The 22,388-nt window shown below is 39.7% G+C and overlaps 1 long non-coding RNA gene across 3 annotated transcripts in view; it reads right to left on the bottom strand.

Annotated features, from left to right (window-relative positions):
* LOC116635064 overlaps positions 1-22,388 on the bottom strand; it is a 114,478-nt gene that overhangs the window by 75,407 nt on the left and 16,683 nt on the right. For all 3 annotated transcript variants that reach the window (XR_004300096.1, XR_004300098.1, XR_004300097.1), the window contains exons 2-4: positions 20,794-20,850; positions 19,748-19,824; positions 4,240-4,343 (exon numbers count right to left, since the gene is read on the bottom strand). This is a non-coding gene — a long non-coding RNA (uncharacterized LOC116635064). The remainder of the gene's footprint in view (positions 1-4,239; positions 4,344-19,747; positions 19,825-20,793; positions 20,851-22,388) is intronic.

Here is a 22,388-nt window from a genome sequence, read left to right as displayed (position 1 = left end):
GCCCGATGCCGGGCTCGATCCCAGGACCCTGGGATCATGACCTGAGCCGAAGGCAGACGCTTAACGACTGAGCCATCCAGGCGCCCCTTGTTTTTGTTTTTTTAAAGATTTCTTTATTTATTTGAGAGGGGGTGGGGAAAGAGAGAGCACAAGCAGGGGGAGGGGCAGATGGAGAAGGAGAGAGAGAATCTCAAGCAGACTCCCCACTCAGCACAGAGCTCAATTCCACCACCCTGAGATCACGACCTGATCTGAAATCAAGAGTTAGACGCTTAGCCCACTGAGCCACCCAGGCGCCCCAAGTGTCTGGGTGTTTTTTTGTTTGTCTCTTCTGGGTTTTTTGTTTGTTTGGTTTTTTCTTAAATTCCACATACGGGTTTTCTTCAACAGAGCTTGTCTGCTTGGTTATAGGCCATTGAGAGTTGTTTTGCCGATAGAAGCAAAAAAAAGAGGAAGAATCCAATGACATAATAACTACTCTGGAAAAGATGAGAAGTGAAGACTTTAGGTCAATAATCTAGAGATCCTGCTGTTGGAACAGAATGGCCTGGTTGAGAGTAATTGATAAGGAAGATTATTACCTATTTCTATTATGTAATACTATGCAACAATTTAAAAGAATGAAGTAGATCAATATGCACTAAAATATAAAACTCCCCAAGATATACTGTTGAATATGTTGAATATTGAAACCAAGACATAGAAATGTGTGTGTGTGTGTGTGTGTGTGGTGTGTGTGTGTGTGTGTGTGTTCTACCAAATGCAATTGTAAGGAGGAGGGCTTATAATTTTTTATTTTTATTTTACTTTCCTATGGTTTGAGTTTTCTACACCTAGAATGCATTTTAATTTTAAAGGCATAAAAAAAAAAGCTATTTCCATGTTGGAAAAAATGGTGTGCCCAACTCCATCATATAAAGATACTGCTGCTAGCACTTCTATTTGTTTTCATCCAATATTTTTTTGGTGCAAATATCTTTTCTTTTTAACAGAAGGGAATCACATTGTGCATACTGCTTTTAATCAGCTTTTTCTACCTTTTCCATGGCATTAAATATTTCTCTAGTATCATTTTAGTGGCTAAATAAAACCTTGTTGTTAAATATTTATGTTTTATTCAGTTCTTGTTTCTACCAAAAACACTTCCCTAAAAATCTTGTAGCTATAATTTTGCAAACATCTATGACTATTTTCTTAGCATGAATCCCCCAAAGTAAAAATGCTTGTTTAAAGGTTTTATGCAGAATTCTGAGGCATTCAATAGAAATGGCCAAACTGCCTTCCAGAAAGATTTTTAAAATTTCAGTCTCTTGGTGACAGTGCCTCTTTCTGTACCATTTTGCCAACACAGAGAATACAGTTCTTTTTAAATCTAGGTCCATAAAACTAGATTTATTATGAAATTAGAATTTCTTCTCACTCTAATTCTATATTAAATGGTATTTTCAAACTCAAATACGCTGTAATGCTGACCTGAATACAGTTTGATTCTGTGGGATACAGAAATCAGGACAATATTTAGGTACTTTGTACAGACTTTTTTTCCTAAGCTTTTCTTCTTTGCCAGTCAGTTACACCGAAAGATTAAGGATTAGGTTTTGAGAGTCTGGTTCTAACCTACTTCGACGTAAAATTATTAAAATTTAAATATAAGTTTAAAAACTGTGCATTGGACCTTTGTGCCATTGAAGAAGGTCAAGTTCAAGCCCCTTATTTAAAAAGACTTCTCCCTGAGAGAGCACAAAAGGAAACCTATTAACATTACATCTTTTCCCTTTCTTTTCCTCTTTGTTCATTTTAAAACAAGGCTGATACTGACTGAAAGCTAAAATTGCAGAAAACAGTCATGGCTTATTCTATATTGATATGGCATCAAAATTGAGTATGCTCCCACTGAACTCACTGGACACGATTATTAGTGGAAATCCTTGATGAATTATCCATCTAAACAAAGCCCAGCTGTTTTGTTTTCTAAACAATATTGGAGAGGACCCATTAAATATTGCCAACTTGGGCATTGTGTGTTTTTATTTTCAAACAAGAAATTCAGAGTTTGGTATGGCTGGAGCTGGGTTACTAAACATTCTGCTATTCCTATAAAAGACAGTGTAAGTTTCCAAACAAGAATGCTGTTTGAAATACTTCAATGCTAACCTTCGAGACTGTGAAATGGTCTAACATTTTTTAATTATTTCTTTTGGAAAGAAAAGAATATGTATTTACTTGCTCTTGCTATGGTTGTGCTGTATACATGCAAATAAAATAATCTACTAACAGGAAGATGAAGATGATGGTTGCAAGTGATTTTATGGTAGAGACAGAACCATACTCTTCAAATTAATTATAGTGACAGTATGAACTTTTATTGTTCTTTCTCATATAAAAATTGTAAAAATGCTACAATGCTGGAAAAAAAAGAGTAGTTGAGGGAGATCAAAGAGGATCAAGCACAACTGAAACCTCGGGTGTCTTAGCAGTTATCAAAGGAAATCACACAACTCTCAAGACATCTAATACTTATTTATTTCATTAAAAAGCACACCGTTGAAGTCAAAAAAAGAAGAAACAAGATACCGCAGTAAAACACTATTTTTCTCTGTAATTTTACCCAGGATCTTTTCAAACATGTGAAGACCTCTGTATCTTATTTTTAAAATAATTACAAACCCCAAAACTAACCTTTTGCTTTATCTACTAATTACCTGTCCACTGACCTATTTCTTTCTTTCATTGCCATGCTCCAGTTATAAAAGGTCCACATTAACCATGTCTATTTCATTTATTCCCAGCACAATTTTTTGTAATATATCAGCCCTATCAACATATTAAGTTGGTAGTTTCAGTTGAGTTACCACATTAGAGTAACGCCATGTGACAAAAGAGGTGCTAGACCATATGGACATTTACAAAGAAGGTATGCTGACACCTGGTAACAGATTTCCTGGAACCCCTCACCCACACCAAGGTTGTAAGAGGATCAGGTTTGGGAGATGGAAAAGGAATCTGTGAGGGGAATAACTTGAAAGAGAACTGCCCTTGAGTCTAGCTCACAAGAGGGAGGGGAGACACCACCCCTACCCCCTACCCCAAACCTAATGAGAGGGGCTTCAATGAGACCCCTTAAGCTGCAGCCTGACATGTGTTCCTGGCAGCTGGGGGACACGGAGGACCTTCCTTGACTCCTGTATGGGAAAGCTAAAGGGGCTTGGGCAGCGCAATGGGAGCAGAACGGGAATTGCTGGTCTGGGAGGAGATTGCCCTTCCCACTGACAGTAAGTTCAAGGTGCACAAATCCCAGAGTAGGTGAGTCAGACTTGAGTAATTTAAAATCCTTCCCACGAGGACCACAGAGAGAGTCTGTGTGCAGCAGACTGTTGAGAGACTCAAGGACTGGGCTGGGGTGGTGGGGAGGGTGGCTGCCAAGGGAGACACTACCACATCAAGGGAGTTTCAGTCAGAGAGGACCAGCAGAGGAAACTCTAAAGAACCTACCAAAGTGTTTATGAGAGAAAGTGTCAGTTGTAAATGTCTGCCAGGCGTAAAAAGGGTACCAGCATCTTAAAATGGCACTGCTTCTCTGTTCCAGCCCTTGGCCATAAACTAGTTAGCAAGCTGGAGGAAGAGGAGTAGGGAAAGAAAGAGGAGTTAACTTTAAATCAAGTTGGATTCATATCAGGACGGGATACACTAATTTCTCAGATGAGATTGTGACCAGAAGACTTTCAGTTACAGGAGAAAGACCGGAAGAATCAAGGAGCCTCTCCAGGTTACTAAAGAGGAGCAAGGAAAGACTACCACCTGGGCAGGTTTAATGGGCATGTAGAAAGCAAACATAAATTGTTTATTGTGGGTTCATCCCATGAGTCCTAAATGCTCCATTTCTTTTTTGAAATCACTTTCTCAAAATTGCCAATAATCTTTAAAAGGCAAGGTGATATGATGAGAAAATAAAGGGATTTGAAAGCACAAGATCTGAAATCAAATTCTGAATGCACACAGCTAAATAGTTGAGTGTCCTTGGCTGACTCGTTGAACCTCTCTGAACATCATTTTTTTTAATCTATATATTTAAGAGGTTAGAATAGTTCATCTCTAAAATTCTTTCCTGTTGTTAATGCTATTTGTCTTAGTTTGGGTTCTCAAGAAACAGACCCTGGCAATCCCAGGAAACTTAGTAGAGAAGCAGGAGAATGAGATAGGAAAGGAAGACAATAAAGGGTGTATTTTCAAGCCAGTTACCACTGTGGGCCGCAGGAGATCCATCCCAATGTGGAACCCAGGGAGAACGTGTAGAGTAGACCAGCACTGTCCAGTGGAAATTGTAGTTCTAAATGTTCTAGTAGCTGAATTTAAAAAGGTAAAAAGAAACAGGTGAAATTAATTTGAATAATTTTCAACCCACTAAATTCAAAATATTACATTTCAACATGTAACAAAAATTTTTTAAATATTTTATTTATTTATTTGACAGAGAGAGACAGAGAGAGAGAGGGAACACAAGTGGGGGGGTGGGGTGGGAGAGGGAGAAGCAGGCTTCCCGCCCAGCAGGGAGCCCGATGTGGGACTCGATCCCAGGACCCTGGGGTCATGACCTGAGCCGAAGGCAGATGCTTAACCGACAGAGCCACCCAGGTGCCCCAACATGTAAAAATTATTAATGAGATGTTAAAACTTTTCGAAAAAGTCTTTGAAGTCGATTTTATACTTATAGGACAACTTGACTTGGACATTAATTTTTCATCTTGATGTGTATTTAGAGTTTGTAAAATTATAGGGGGAAAAGTACACTCATACGGCCAAGCTTTTCCAAATATACTTAAAAGTGTTCCAATAACTGAGGAGTATCATTTTACTTTAAATTACTTAAAATGAGATGAAATGTAAGATTCAGTTCTGCAGTCACACTAGCTACATTCTATATGCTCAATAGCCACATGTAGCGAGGGGCTACCGCATTGGACACAGATGTTGAACATGCTTCAGAGTTATTCTACGTTAGGGGCGAAGAAGCTGGGGAGTTTACCCAGCTCACGGACCATCACTGGTTAATGGCTGTTTCTGGGGCCGTTGACAGCTGTGCTCACGACTGAGCTTGCTTGCCCCCAGAACAAAGCTTCTTGCAGAGAGGTGCAGGTGTTCACAGTAAGAAGCCTTCTGCACGGAGAGGTGAACGCCAAGGGGATGTGGGCAGAGCCCTGACAGTGTCTGCTGCACTATATGACCTCCATTTTGTCAGAGATTGTCATGTTTATCAAACCTCTTCTTGATCTCTTGGAAGAATGTGGCAGATCAATTTTTTGTTCCAAATACCTCTCACAGTCAGGTCTTTCCTTCCATCGCCACTGACGGCGCGCAGTGTGTCAGAGGCCTTGCCTCACCTCGCGTGGTTGGCCACGTTGGCAGCAATTCCGTTCTTGCTTATGTGCTGTGATTCAGGCATGAAGGTGGATGCTGCCGTATATTGGGAGCCAGGGTATTGGTTATGTGGCATTCCCCATCCTAGTCTCCAGAACCAAATCTGGTTTTAGGTAGAAAGCCTTTAAGGTCCAAGTTAATACTCTAGGACTTGGCATTTAAGTATCTCTACCCCTAGTTCAGCTAAAAGCGTGGTGTTGAGACTGTTGCACCCATGAGACCCATTCAAATTTGCACCATAGTTTGAACATCCGATTCTCTGCTTTCCTCCCTTGAGCCCCAGCTCGACTAATGTCTCTATTCACTAATCTCAGGGAGAATGCGGTCCAGTCAGCCAATTTTCCTGGTAACTGTGCCCTACCTACTTGCCCCATAAACCTCTAGATATCTTGTGGCTCTGCCGCCACCCCCAAATTTATTCTCCAGGGCTCCTTGGTCTGTATGGCCCAGTGCTTTCTGGGTTGTGTAAGGCTAAACCCTCTGCAAATCATGTTCTGCCTGCCAGACTGAAACTCCTCCCATCTTCTCCTCCTGGCCTGTGCCACCTAACTGTCAGGATCTCATCTGGGGTCGCTGCCTCTACCCCCCTATCCCATAACATTGCACTTAACCAGGTCATGTAATAGCACAGTCCCAAAATAGGATAACATCTGTTTTCAAGCCTAAATTAATGCATATAAGCTAATATCATTCCTCTTTTTTTTCTAATCTATTCTGCGTTATGAAGTCATATCTATTTCTTAAAATCTTGTATTTGACATGCCAAAATTTGCTAAGGAAAATCCATAACTGTCCTAGATGGAGTCAGGTGTTGGGAAGACAAAAGAAACATATGACAATGTTCCTGACTTCAAGTAGTTTTCCAGCAAATTTGAGAGGCAAGATTCATATGTATGACAGAATTAGCAAATAGTGTAGAACAGAGATTGGCAAACTTCATCTGTTTTAAAGGGCCAGAAAGTTAATATTTTAGTCACTGTGGGCTATATGTTCTTTTTGCTGAAACTACTCAACTCTGTCTTTGTAGCGTAAAAGCAGCGACAGACAATATGTGAAAGAAGGGGCATAGCTGTTCCAATATAACTTCACTGGCCACTGAAGGGGACACTAAAATTTAAATTTCATATCATTTTTCCATGTCATGAAATATTCATCTTTTGATTTTCCCCAACCATTTAAACATATTAACATTTGGGCGCCTGGGTGGCTCAGTCAGTTAAGCATCTGCCTTCGGCTCAGGTCATAATCCCAGGGTCCTGGGATCGAGCCCCACTTTGGGCTTCCCCTGCTCGACAGAGAGCCTGCTTCTCCCTCTCCGGAGCTCTGTGATCTCTCTCGTTTTCACTCTCTCTCAAATAAATAAATAAAATCTTAAAAAAATATATTAACACCACTCTTAGCTTGCAGACCACACAAAAAGGCAATGGGAAGGATGTATTTAGCTGTCATTGTTTCTCAACCAGTGCTGCAGAACACAATTAAGTACTTAGTTGGGTGGTTCAGATCCAAAATGATATCGAAGTTTAAGAAAGAGAGACAGTCATTGAGATACCTTTATAGGAAAGTTGAAACAAACTGAATCTGGAAGGTAGTAAAATAATTTGGCCGATGAAGGAAAGAAAGAGGCTCTATCCAGTCAGCAGCAGCAAATTCCGAGAGAGATGAGTTGAGTGTGGTATGCTAATGATGGGGCTACACTGAATAGAGAAGGTCCTTATTATCAACCAACTGCTGCGTATCTGTTGGATATATACACTCGGCCATAAAGTTGAATAAATAAAACGTAAACATTGTTTCTTCCCCCTATTCTGTCCTTGCAGATTTGCTCTTAGAAAAATATGGAACCTGGAGTGCCTGGGTGGCTCAGTCAGTTGGGTGTCTGTCTTCAGCTCGGGTCATGATCCCAGGGTCCTGGGATCAAGCCCCGCGTGGGCTCCCCGCTCAGTGGGGAGTCTGCTTCTCCCTCTCCCTCTGCCCCTTCTCCCACTAGTGCTCTCTCTCTCTTGCTCACTCTCTCAAATAAATAAATAAAATCTTTAAAAAAATATGGAATCTTCTTCTTCCAGCCTCCACAACTCAAAGTCTCTTCCAAATTTTTCTTCTCTGTACTTCTTTGATCTATATTCTGAAATTTCCTCCAATCTCTTTCCTAGTATCTAATTCTCGTTCTCATTGAGGTAGGATGATATGTTATTTCTAGAATTTCACTTTTTAAAATCTTTTTTTCCTAGTTTCGTATTGACTTCTTGGGTTACAGTATTAGATCTTCATATTTCTCCCATTAAACAAATTACACATACTCACTTAATAGTATAGATTGTTTTATTTCTCTCTAGGTCTTAAGGTGCTGATTCTTTTCTTTCTCATGATTATTTGTTTCTCTAGGCAGTTTATAATTTTGGTAGTAAACTAATATCCAACGGGGTTTTTACCTGAGAGATCGTTGTGCTCAAGATTATAAAAGTGTCCCTACAAAGTGGCTTTGCATTTTCCCCTGCTAAGCCTACAGGGGTTTTACCCATTCCATAAGTTTCTACATTAATTTCTTGACTTCTACACCATGTAGGCAGTATAAATTTGAATCCCACAACCACAGAGAGTATAGGCTTGAGTTTGATATCTTATGAGTGATTCTTTTCCTATTTATGGCCTCTGGCAGAGGGCCGACTTCCCTGACGCCTCTCTAGGCCAGTGGTTAAAGTTTTCCAGTCTCTCTAGCTTCTTAGCTGACACAGGCCTGACCTTTTGCTTCCTGTCCCAGCAATGGCATTACAACTTCAGCCCCCTGCCTTAGGTCCCTGGGCCTCAGGTCTATGGATCATTGCCCTCTGCTCTGTCACTAGGGGTTTCCTTTCCATTTGACTTTACCTACATATTTCATTTTAAAAATTCTATTTTATCCAGCATTTCTGTACTTGGAGGAACAAGAGAGCCTTACCATGCACTTCCATCTGACAAATTCTTCAGAAGACCCAGTGGTTTTTATTTTTAAGGAGGAAATGAAAACATGTGAGGACTAAGAGGATGAAGACTTTTTTTAAAAAAAGATTTATTTTAGAGAGAGAGAAAGAGAGAGAGAGAGCACAAGTGGGAGGGGCAGAGGAAGAGGGAGAGAGAATCCCAAGCAGACTCCCCACTGAGTGCAGAGCCCATCTTGGGGCTTGCTCTCACAACCCTGAGATCATGACCTGAACTAAAACCAAGAGTTGGACACTTAACTGACTAAGTCACCCAGGCACCCCCTAAGAGGATAAAGATTTTAAATGTGGGTAGGAAGAGTGTAAAGATTCTAAAAAAGAAAGATCCCTCCAGAGACACAGAGGATTGGGAGTTCTCTGTATAATAGATATTTTGTTTGTATTTAAGATTTTTATTCAGAAATAATTTTATATTGATGGAAGATTTGCAAAGATATTACAGAGTTGCCATATACCCTTCACCCAGCTTCCCCTAAAGTTAGCATCTTATACAACCAATGATCAAAAGTAAGAAATTAACATTGGCACAATACTATGACTAGATTACACACTTTATTCAGATTTCACCGGTTTTTCACCGATGTCCTTTTTCTGTTCCAAGGTCCAGTCTAGGGCTCCACATTGTATTTAGTGGTTATGTCTCTTTAGTCTCCCCCAGTCTGTGACAGTTCTTCAGCTTACCACTGTCTTCCATGACCTTGACATTCTCAATGAATACTGGTCAGGTATTTTGTAAAATGTCCCTCAAATTTGCACGTGGTTGCTCGAGATCAGATTGAAGTTATGCATGGGAATGAGATCACATTCATTGAGGCTATGCAAATTTCTATTTTCCCTTTCAACTTTTGCCCACTAATTTTAGCTTTTATAGGTGGATCCTGGCTACAACAGTGTTTACTAATGTCCTGATGATGACTTGCTATTTCCTTCTTTCCTTTTACATTTATTAATTCTGTGAGGAGGAGTTGTCCTTTCTCCACCATTTACTGATTTATTTCATAATTTATTTATATTGGTATGGACTTCTGAGTATTTATCTTACTCTGTTTCTTCAACCGATACTTTCTTTTGTGGCTGAAACAGTTTCAGCTGCGGCCACGGAGAGCTCTTTCAGATTGGCTCCTGTGTCCTCTCAATACGCCCCCATCCTTAGTACTGCCTTACCTTTTGGTACTGTAAGATCCTGCAGGCCCACCTTGTCTTATCCCTGCCCAAGCTCTAGAATCAATCACTTCTCCAAGGACCTATGCAGATGTTTTAAACGACAGGACTAGATAGTTTTGAAGCCTCAACTCTCATCCAGGGAAAGCACAGAGTCAGAAAAGAAACCGGAAGGACCATGGAGAAACCCAAGATTCGAAAGTGGAAAAGAGAGGGGGCTGGGATCCGAAGAAGGAGACAGAGAAGCGGGGGGAGCTCAGAGCATGGAGTCAGAGAAGCAAGAAAACACAGCTCACAGCTGAACTTTAGGGTCCTGTATAAGGCATCCTACCTGTTCTCTGCCACCTCACCTCTTCCAGCCAGATATCCTTATTGTTCCATTGCCCCGAGCTAACCAAACCCCTAACTCTGACCAAACTGTAGTAAGCACAGCCACAACTAACAAATTCAGCCTGATGGATTCTAGACCTTCACCGTCTAACAGAAATGTTTCCCCATTTCTTTCTCAGGCCCAAATTAGCACTCAGCTTTCCAAAGTCAGGGCAAGTTGCACCTTTTCCTGGAACATTTTCCCAAACTTTTAGCCTACATTTATCATTTGTTTTTTATAAATAGTCTGGTATTTATCTCTTTAGTTAACTTATTGTTTGGATAATCTTCTTCTTTAAAATGTTTCTATTTGTTTCATATTATTTATTTCCCAACAATACCGTAGCTCCTTAAGGTCAGAGGCCATATCTTATACTCTCTGGTATGCTCAGCAGTTAGTAACATTTAAATACTTAATAGACATTTAATAAATATATTTCAGTTTAACATTCATATCAACAAATCAATCACTATACTGAGTCTTCAAAGAAATAGTTGGGCACTGGGAAGATTCCAGGAGCTATCTTATCTATGCAGGAATGTTAAAAACTACTCCTTAAGATACAAAGTTAGAATAGTTATGCAAATTGCTTGTGACTTTGATGGTATTCCAGGAGAATGTAAACCCTGAGCCAGGGCAATTCCTATGTTTCACCAGGAAATAATTCATTAGGATATTTATGGCTTATCTATTAATAAAGTAAGTCACTAGACTATTTTACAGGACCCATTCTTGTTTTGTTTTAAAACAACTGTCTGATCTGTTTCCATTTTTTTTTTTTTTAATCAACTACCTGTTACAGAACTTAACATATAAAGCTATCAGATTTTCAAAGGACAAGTGGGACAGTATTAATGGAATTCACTGATTTTTAAAAAGGTCAAATATCATTGTTTTTCTTATTAAAAACAATACATATACATTGAAAAAATCAAGAAAGTATAAACAAAAAGAAAATAAGTCCATAACCCCAACACCCAGAAACAGATATCATTAATATTTTTCCAGCTTTATTGAGATTTCCAATTTATTGTGTAACATACCGTCTGTATATATATGGGGATTGTGTGTATATGATCATTTTAGACAAATTGTCTTCTAACTTACTTTTTCATCTAATGTTTCATGTTTCTCTCATCATCAAACATTTTCTACATTGTTTCTTTGTGATGGTGAATGGATTTTACAGGTTGGACGTATTATAATGCATTAAACTACTCTCTTAGTTTGGACACTAGGGTGTTTCCGATTACTCCCCAATATATTCCATTCTATGATGAACAGTACTATGCTTAATGGTGAGCATACCCATATTTCCTTAGCGTAAGTTTCTAAAAGTGAATGGCTCTGTATGAATGATTATACACAGTTTAAAGTTTTTGTTTTTGTTTTTTAAATGGCCGTGGTCCGAAGTTGTGCCAGTTGACTGTCTCAATCAGTGATAGTTAAAGCAACTTTCAAACAATGTATCATTTCGACTTTTTAAAGGAACTATGTTCACATTTAGAGGATCTCTAAGAAGATGATGAAATAAAGTTATATTTCTCTTTTCTCTTATGGGAGAGCCCTTTTTCCTGCAACTTTGATTAATTTTTTAATATTTTGCTTTCGGATATAAAAAATGCAAAACGCATTATTTAGTGTGAGTTGCAGAGAAAGTACAAGGTCATCTGAAATAAAGAAGTCCAAGGGGGCAGGGCTGCAACTAAGAAGAACAATAGTGAAATTTATTAACTAGGCTCCTATTTATAAATCTCTTGTCAAAAACAATTTTTTTCTTAAGATTTTATTCATCCATTTGACATAGAGAGAGAGAGACAGAGAGAGCACAAGCAGAGGGAAGGGCGGGCAGAGTGAGAGTGAGAGGGAAAAGCAGGTTCCTCACTGAGCAAAGAGCCTGATGTGGGGCTCCATCCCAGACCCCTGGGATCATGACCTGAGCTGAAGGCAGACGTTTAACTGACTGAGCCACGCAGGTGCCCCAGAACAATTATTTTTTTTAAGTAAGCTTTCTTGCTTTCTTGGGTATTATTAGTATTATTTGCATGAGAGATAGTATTTTGCATTTTTATTTCAGAGTCATCAATTTTTCTTACATATAAGAATCTGGCTCAGCCAACACTTGTGTGTGCACAAACAATTGAGGGGATAGTTGTCACATTTAAAATATAAAATTTTCACAGTAGAAATGGATCAGTAGCTATTTATTTGTACTTATTTATACACTCACCACTGCACAAAGAATTTGAGACAAGCACACATTTTGAAATGACAAAAATAACAAACAAAATAACAACATTAAAATTAAAAACAGGCCAATAGGGCCAAGAAAAAAGGAAAATACAAATCCATCAACATGAAAGCTGGGCTTGAACTTTAAATTTGGTTTCATGAATTGTTCTTCCGTTTAAGACATAAGTCATTGTTGCTAATTCACATATCAGATTTATTTCATTTGAAACATTAAAACAGCAATTCTCTAATTTCCAATTATTAATGTTTATTTCAAGAGAAAAATGAACACAAGTACTGAAAGAAGTAGTTGGCACATGTATGTCCCCATATCTACAGATAAAAATCAAAATCATGTAGGCTATGAATACTTTCAAACGACTGAACAGTTTTCAAAACCAGTCCACTTTCTCTTTCAAAGCTCTGTAAGGCAGAGGATAAAACCAACCTACATTTTTCTTCTACTCACCTAACATCAATCATGGGTGACGACATCTCTACAAGGTTGCTTTAAATTGAACAGTCCTTTAAACTAATACTGTATTCCTGAAGTATTCTTAAACTAATACTGTATTCTTAAAGTATAAAGAAGATGAAGTTGGCATCCAGGAAAAAAGAAACACTCTATTGATCCCCGAAGAGACATTACGAAAGCCAAAGATCGCATAAGCAGTCTGTTTGGCAGCGGCAACAATGCAAGGGAAAGCTATTACTAAATAGGACTGTGCCCACCGGGATGCAGGAATCCGCACATGGATCTCATTTTGCTATTTGCAATATTATTTATATTTTCTGCAAATTGGATAATATGTATCCGTAAGACAAGCAACACTGCTTCTTAAATAAAGAAATTGTGGCTAAAAAAACGAATAAGTGATTGGCAAAGCCAGATCTGCTTTGGTCAAGTTCATGACAACATTCATAAGTCACGGATAAGATCGCCAGAGGATCTACAAGACCACTGAGTAAGTCTTCCAGAAAAATACCTGTTTCAATGCTGAGAGAGACTCTGTAAGTGCATGTTACACCTCGGAAGCTCCTAATGATGGCGGTGGTGGTGGTGGGGGGGACATACACGTGCACGTGAATAACACTTTCTCCTCCTAGTAATGGTTTTTTTTGACTGGCATGAGTTGTCTCTTTGATACAGGCAAATTACCTGTTTTTCTAGATTAAAATTTTGGAAGAACTTTTTTGTAGGTTTAGAGTATGCATTGAAAAAATGACATATTATTTTCCAGGTACTATAATCATTAGAAACTTTTGGAGGAGGGAAGAGATTCATGTAAATTGGTACTGTACAACTCAGGAATTCCGAAAGCTGCAGTTCCTCTTTAATAGAAAATGTTGAATTTTCCTTATGCAGTGAAAGGGAATGACTACATAAATGACTCTTAGTTGGAGCTTTCAATTAAACTTTAAAAACAGCTCTACATGTCCAGTGACCTCCTGATTAGTCCTTCTTTCATCCCATCTAAGTATGTGCAATAATGTCTTATTTTTGATTATTATGTTTCTTCTTTGTTTTAACTGGTTTATTTTATTTCTGGTCTTACAGAAGTATTGCACATTTCCTATGTGTCTTTAAGCCTCTGGCCAGTAAGCACTTTCCTTATGCCTATTGTGCCAAGGGAAGAGGAGATTCCTTAGAAAGGGTCCTTTACTCTTGCTACTCAGAGACCAGCAGCATGGCATCATCTGGGAACTTACTAGAAAATCAGACTAATTTGGGGTCCCCACCCCAAACCTACTGAAAAGGAATCTGCATTTTAACAAGATCCCCAAATGAAGCAAAGGCAAATTAAAGTTTGAGAAGCATTGCCTTAGAGCACATTTATTCTTCCCTGTTCAAGGATTTTTCTTCCTGGCTAGCCTTCCACTTAGAAACGTAGCTATGTGATTCAAAAAGAAAAAAAAAAAAAAAAGAAACATAGCTATGTGAACAGTGGTCCATTTTCAGATCCACATAAAATAAAGGTACTATTTTTAATTTATATTAATCTATGTTCTATGTATTTTTCACTGTCTGAAGACATCACTTTCAGGGCAGGGGGATTCATTTCATTACGGCAAGATTATTAAGAAAAGGAAAGAAAGAGTTATTGTTCAGCCTACAACATCTAAAATTTGTTTTTATTCTGCAAAGGATGAAACACTTGAAAGTCAAGCTTCAGTAAGAGAAAAAGATTTTCTACCACCCATATCTTTCCTCCCTTTTGCGTATCACAAAGCAGGTGGATGCAGATCATAAGTTTTCTCCATAGAATAGAAAAAATATCTATCCCACCTATTACCTAGGTCATGAATTTTTCCCTTCATTAGTTTTACTTGGAAATAATTATATATTTACGGAAGAGCCACAAATACAGTATAGGGTTCTCATATACCCTTCACCCAGCTTCATATAATGTTAATATTTTATAGAATGTGATACAATAATTGGAATTAAGAAATTAACATTGGTACCATACTCAGATTTTATTTGGATCTCCCCAGTTTTCCTACAAATTTTCTTTCTTTTCCAGGGTCCAATCTGTGATACCACATTGACTCTAGTACATTAGTCTTCTCCAAGCTATGATTGTTTCTTGGTCTTTCCTTGTCTTTCACGATCTTACAGTTTATGAGTAGATAGAAGTTTCATAGAATGTCTCTCAATTTGATCTCATGTTTTCTCATAACTAGACTAAATTTATAGGTTTGGGGAAAGAATGTCAGAGAGTAATGTTAGGCCATGAATGTTTATCCTTAATGTATAAGGATACACTGTGGAGGAAATAAAAAGCCAGAAAATTGCTTCTTCCGGTCCCAAGAGACGGTAGGGAGAGAAGGGAGACAGAAGTAGGGCAAGTAGATAAGATGGTATCAGGGTTCTAGTCATCAATATCTCTTCCACATACACCTTTTAGGGGCTAATCTTCAGGGGAAGAGCAGTTTTGTAACATCTAGGTAAGTAAAGGGTGACCGGAAGCCATTGGGTTAGTGGCTCACTCCCAGATTTAGGCTCTAAGCAATGGTGTGTTGGTAAATGTTTAACAACTGGCCTCGGGGAGGTGGAGATGAGGGAGAATGGAGCCCTGATTTATAATGTTTGCTCATTTCCATGGTGCAAATACTCCTATGTTGGCTGATTTGAAGCTATCAACATGGTATCCCTGAACAGAGCTAGAAAAGCTGTGTGGTAGTACATTATTATATAGTATTTCTATCAAACACATATGTTAAACATAGGTTAATAGTCCAATGTAGTAAAATAAATAGGAGGTGATGATTTTGAGTATTAATTACCTTTGCTTTTAATATAACTTGTTTAAATGTATGTTCTTATCATTTAATTTTTAATAATGGCCATGTCGAACAATTGGAGTGCAAAATTCCTGAAAAACTAACAATTGGCTAGGTTATGAGTTCCTTCCAGCACTCCACTGCTTCTAGGGGATTCTGACTATTTGGCTCAGCATCACATCACACGGGGCTCAGAAGCAATTGAACAGAGGTGGCAGCAGGTGGGTAGATGCATAGGACTTAGAAGGCATCCCTGCCAGGGCACCTGGGTAGCTCAGTTTGTTGAGCGTCTGACTCTTGATTTCAGCTCAGGTCATGATCTCGGGGTCATGAGACTGAGCCCCGAGTGGGGCTCCATGCTCAGTGGGAATTCTGCTTGAGATTTTCCTCTCCCTCTCCCTCTGCCCCTCCCCGCCCCGGGCTCGCTCGCGCGCGCTCTCTCTCTCTCTCAAATAAAGAAATCTTTAAAAAAAACAAAACAAAACAAAAAGAAGGCATTCCTGCCTCCTAATGGCCTTTATGTGGGAAACAGGAGTCTCTGGAACTTCTTACTTCCCCAGTGAGACTACTCATATGTAGAGGAGCGGCCATCGAGGAGCAGAGAGACAGGCCACAGGGATGGAACTTGGGTACTACGGGGAGTGTTCAGGGCTGTGGCAGCACACATCATTCCTAAAGATCAGGCGGGACCTAGTTGCATTTCAGTGGTCCCCATTCCAGAGAAAAAATGAATCCAAGGATCACTGAGTATCTAGAGGACGGTGCATGCTACAAGGGTGCCACAAGGATAAGGTAAGACCCCTACCACCTTGTATACCTGAATGCAATCTTGGGAAAGAGAAGGAAGAGGGGTGTAAAGAATCTGAGAGAGACTGAGTCATTTAAACAGCATTACTCAAAATGTGGTCCATGGGCCGGTGCCAGTCCACAAATTATTACTGGTCCGAAGTGAGATAGATACAAGTGAGAATTGGTATTTAGAAATTTTCATCATAAGTTGACATTGCCAGGACATCCTATCATGTGACCAGAGGACTTGTCTTGTTGAACAAGATACAGACCAGTGCAGATGCGTTGAGCTGGCACTGTGAGTGGCTTGTGCCACGAGCTGCACACTCGTCATACGCAGGAAGACCATGTATTTGATCCAAGATAGAACAGAAAGATCAACCAACTTGACAAGTATTAATCTAAGGCTTTTGAAACCATCACCTTTGGATGGGAATAACATGCTGAACAGCACGAATCAGAGGTTCTAAAGTGTGTTCCTTGGACCAATAATATCAGCATCAACTGGGAACTCCTTAGAAATACAAATTCTAAGTTGCTACCAGATGTACTGAATCAGAAACCCTGGGGGTGGGCCCAGCAATCTGTGTTTTAACATGCCCTCTAGGTGATTCTGCTGCATGTTTGAGTTTAAGAACCACTAGTTAGAATGTTTAAAGTCAAGGAATTATGTTCAAGCTGGAGAAAAATGAAACACTATTCATTAAGTGCAGATTATTATTATTATTATTATTATTTTTTTTAAGATTTTATTTATTTGATAGAGAGACAGCGAGAGAGGGAACACAAGCAGGGGGAGTGGGGGAGGGAGAAGCAGGCTTCCCGCTGAGCAGGGAGCCCGATGCGGGGCTTGATCCCAGGACCCTGGGACCATGACCTGAGCTGAAGGCAGGCGCTTAACGACTGAGCCACCCAGGCGCCCAAGTGCAGATTATTTTTGCTAGAATGCAGAGCTGGTACCCATAATGATCAGACCAGGTAGAGAAGAAGAAAAAACTAAACTTGCTTTGCATTTCTGAGTGATATGCAAGTGAGTAAGGCCAAGATGCTAAAGTTGAATACTTTTAGTGGGTGATCCTCTTTTATCTTTCTCTGAAAGCTTACCCACAGTGCTATGACTCCACATTTTCAAGCATAATTCATTTCCCAGACCCACATCAGCTTGTTTTTGTTTTTTTTTTTTTACCAAAACAGGGTCACAGTATAGAAACAGAAGAGTATTTCTCTAGCTTTACTCTCATCACATAATTGCTGGAATCCTGGCTTTCCTACATTCCTACAACTACTACTATTAAGAGCTTAGGAGGCCCCTCTTGGCTGTTTTGTGTCATCTGTCCTTTTCTCCCTCTGCTCTCAATTCCTGGTACCCCTAGTATATAACCTTCTCGATGCTTCTGCTCCTTCCCGGGCAGTGTTGACGCAGTTTCAGCTTAGAATGAGGCCAACCTGGACATTAGCTATATCACAGCCAAGAAATTCTCTCTGTTCCCCACCAGTGCTACATTTTTTTTTTTTTTTTTTTTTTTTTACCAGGGGGAAGCCACCCAGGGCTCACAGCATCTTCTAAATCAGTCTTTCTCAACCCATGTGCATGCAAATCACCTGGGGCTCTTGCTGTCATGCAGGTCTGATCCTGTCGGTTTAGGGTGGGCCTGAGGAGCTGCATTTCTAACAAGCTCCCAGGTGATACTGACGTTGCCAGTCTGTAAACAATATCTTGAGAAACAAGGTTTAGAGCAGTGAATTTTCTGCTTTCACAAGGTCTCCTCCCCAGGTCTTCAACACAGCTGAGGGTGCATAGTTGTAGGGTGACCAACTGCCCTGCTTTGACAGGGATGGTCCTGAACATCCTGAGTCCTGGGCAAACCCAGATAATTGGTCATCCCAGCAGTCCTAAACCACTCTGAACAGCCCTCATCCTTCTCCTCCCCACTCCCTCCCCACCTGACACTTGTCTCTTGGGCTTCTAGACTCTCTCTTAAGATAACTGCTTTCCCTTGAGGCTCTTCATTTCTCTTCCACACAATGCCTTCTCCTTTGGCAGACCTGTCTCCACCAGCCCTAACTAAAGAGCTGCATTTTCAGCCAGTGTAACTAGTTAGGCCAGTTGCAGGAAGAACTGCCCATTTGTCTTGGTAGGGGAGGTTCCATTTCATGTTTCCCCACAGCTGGCCAGGACTAAGAGGCCACTCTAAGATCAGTTAGGACCATATCTGACAGTTAACTCATGTATTTTCACAGAAACTTTCTCATCCTGCCTGGTCTCTGTAGACCAAGCTGGTTTCTCCAGTGCCTGGGAGCAATGCCTGCTCTGCTTTGCCTCTTGGCTGATGATGTGGATACTATCTGGAATCAGGAAAAATCAAAATCTTTCACTCTGGGGCTTGACAAATACAATGTGTTTTCCAGTATTTCCAGTGGTGCTTTTTACATCGAAGCCATAAATTCTTTGAGGCAAAGCTTCATGCCTCATCGTCCTAGAAATACAGCTCTGATTATACCCATCCACAGCTAAAAACCTTCATTAACACTGAATTTACAGCAGAATAATTTCCAGACTCCCCATGTTAGTACAAAGTAATGGTTCTCAAAACTTTACTTTGCACCAGAATGACCTAGAGGGATTGCTAAAACAGATTGCTGGCCCCACCCCTGAGTTTCAGATTCAGTAGGCTTGGGTGGGGGCCCAGGAACTTGCATTTCTAACCAGTTCCCAGATGATACTAATGCTGCTGGTCCACAGAACATACTCTGAGGACCACTGCATTCCATCCATCCACCTAGCTATGGGTTACACTCCTAACACCCAGCTACACCACATACATTCAAAGATAACCCTTTATTCCTTGTTCATATTGTATGTTTTCCTACTCTGTGCCTTTGTTTTGTTTCACTCATTTATTTACACACTGTCTTAGTCCACTCAGGCTACTATAACAAAACACCACACCTGGGCGGCTTAAACAACAGACATTTATTTTTCATAGTTCTGGAGGCTGGGAAGTCCAAGATCAAGGTACCAGTAGATTCAGTTCTTGGTGAGGGCCCTCTTCTTGGCTTGCAGAGGGCTGCCTTCTCACTGTATCATCACGTGGTGGAGAGAGAAAGTGCTGGTGTCTCCTCCTCTTCTTCTAAGGGCACTAATTCCATCATGGGGCTCTGCCCTCAAGACCTCATTAAACCTAATTACCTCCCAAAGGTCTCACCTCCCAAAGACCCCACCCCTTAGGAGGTGGGATTTCAGCATATGAATTTTCGGGGGACACAGACATGACATAACATCCATAACATTCATGGATTCATTCACTCAATCAATGCTTCATTGTTTTATCAAAACTTCCCCCTTCTTTATTGACACACAATTGGCAAATAAAAATTGTAAAGACTTAAGGTTTATAGTGTGATTTTTTTTTTTTTTATATACTTCATGAAACATTTTTTTTAAAGACCAACACAACTGACCCTGTCAAATGCTCTCATGGAGTTTATGGTACAAGGGAAGAGAGAAAAAATTTACCCTTTTCATTCACAGAGTGCTTCAGGGTTTCCAAAGAGATCTCATATGCAAGCTCCCCTTTGATCTTCTCCAGACCCCTGAAAGACCAATGGGGCAGAGATTATTTTACACATTTCACAGATAAAGAAATTGAAGGCCAGGGAGTAGTTCAACCGAGGTATTGCCAACCCAGGTCTTCCCAGTCCCAGGTTACTGTTTTTTCCACCCAATCACGCTACTTCAAGTAGTCTTGGTTCACTGTATCCCCTCTCTCACTGCTGCTCAAATTGTACCTCTTCTTTAAAGCCTAATTGGTCACTACCTCCTCCATGAAGCCTTCCATGATAACCCTAGTTAAAATAATTTCTCCTTCTAATAAACGAAGACAATACTTTGTCTTTCTACTGGCATTAAATATATATATATATATATATATATATGTTTTATATATATACAATATATATATATATAGGTTTTATATCCTTTTTAGATCCCAATCTCCATGAGAATAGGATCACTCTCCTTTTTGTCTCCCACAGCACTCAGCTCTCAGCTTATAGCTCTAAGAAATGAAAAAAGAATGGAGGTTGGAAAGATGAAAATTCCACCTATTTTCTGAGTCAACAGTTCTATTCATTAGATAATCAATGAAGAATAATATATTTGAAGATGAAAGCAGAGTTCTCTGTTATCTCTTTATTTTCTATCTCCATAAATAGGGGTAGGGAGGACTAGCACTCATGAAGTGATTGCTGGGTGTCAGGTGTTTTCCTGTTCTAACATTTTGCCTTCATAGCCTAACAGATAAATACTATTGCTCCTATTTTCAAGGGGAGATCCTGAAGCCCAGAATTGTTTAGAAATTTCACCAAATTCAGACACTGATTACATGTTAGAGAGGGGACCATACCCAATTCCATTTAACCTCATGTGGCAATACAAACACATGAAATCACCTCCAGTTATACTATGGCAATAATAAATTGTCCAGCATTTATCTACATAAGAAATTAATTCATTGTATAGTAATAATCTTGAGGTCATCCTTTAGTAACATAATCTCTCACCTTATTATTGACTTGTCATTGATTCACCATTTGCTGGTTGAGTCTTTTGATCCATTTCTGCAAAAGGGGAAAGAAATTTCACTATTACCATGTGACCAGTCATCACTAATTGTGAAATGCTGGCCTGTGACTTAGACAGTGAATCTGTCTTAAGTGGTATTGTGCTCTAACAGAACATGCCTGTTAGGAGAGAGAGTGGGAAAGGTTTGTGGTAAATCCTGGTACAAAGTGGGGGTGGGGAAGACAAATCCAGAGATAGATCCAGTTCCATGAATAACCCCAAAAGGAACGATAACTTTAGCAACAATGTAAAGCTCAGACATTAAAGCAATTTGTTAGACATTTACTGTATCATAGAACTGAGAATTCTTAGAGAGTTTAACCAAAGGACATTGCCAATGAACATCGCAGGGCCTTGACAGAGACGGGTAGGAGACAGACAGCATTCAGGAAACAGCTAACTCACCTAGAGGTATTCAGCCCTGGGTTCTACAGCCAAAGTCTTACAAGAGCAGAGACCTGCAAAATCCTGAAAGCCAGACAGGCACATCAAAGGTGATCGTTCTCACAAATGTATGAAATACCTATCTGCATCCTTTCCTCTAATAGGTACTGCAATATTCTACCTGACAAGCACCTGTTAATTTTTAATTGGCAAGTGTTATTGCAAGGTCTTATCATTTCATTAGCCATTAAGAGAGCTAACAGTAAATCTTGGCATCCAACAGATTTTTTGTTTGTTTGTTTACAATTTCAATGAAACTATTTTAAGGGAAGAGGAAATTCTATAAAAACCTTCTGAACTTTTTGGATCTGCCAGGTGGAAAAAAGTTTCAAAACACATTTTCAGGCCCCCTGGGGTGTTCAATTGAGAAAAATTAAGTTACAACAGATGTCCTATTTCATAAACAGCTTTCTATTGTTACTCAAACTGTCAGATCAGGGAGCTGGTAAAAAGTCATTCATCCAGAGAAGAGTAAAAATTGGGGAAATAGATAAATATTTTCTCTAGTTTACCAATGATGATGTTAGTACAATATTGGCTTCAATGGGCAGTTTCAATCACTCTTGTCCTCAAGATAAAATAAAAAACATATCAGACATTTGATTATCACTGCTTCTTGGAAAGAGTTCAGAAGTGCCCCCTCAGCCAATGGTTCTTGGTTCCTAGACAGCTCTGCATTGGGCAATTCAGAATAAGGACAAGGATCTATATATAGAAACAAAACTTGTCGCTAATGTGTGTGCCTATCAGAGGACTGGCAGGAGGGAACTGTCATTTTGTCTGGTCACTCGGGGTCTAAAACGATGAGGTTTCTTTGTAAAATAACAATACTAGATCATGCTTACATATTTAACTTTCAGACACTGTTCTAAATATATTTTAAGCATATTGGGACGCCTGGGTGGCTCAGTCGGTTAAGCGTCTGCCTTCGGCTCAGGTCATGATCCCAGGGTCCTGGGATCGAGTCCCACATCGGGCTCCCTGCTCCGCGGGGAGCCTGCTTCTCCCTCTGCCTCTGTCTCTCTCTCTCTCTGTCTCTCATGAATAAAAAAAAAAAAAAAAAAATATATATATATATATATATATATAT

The sequence above is a fragment of the Phoca vitulina genome, unplaced genomic scaffold (assembly GCF_004348235.1).
Source record: "Phoca vitulina isolate PV1807 unplaced genomic scaffold, GSC_HSeal_1.0 scaffold10, whole genome shotgun sequence".
Classification (NCBI taxonomy): Eukaryota; Metazoa; Chordata; class Mammalia; order Carnivora; family Phocidae; genus Phoca; species Phoca vitulina.
This window is presented reverse-complemented; position numbering and strand designations above follow the sequence as displayed.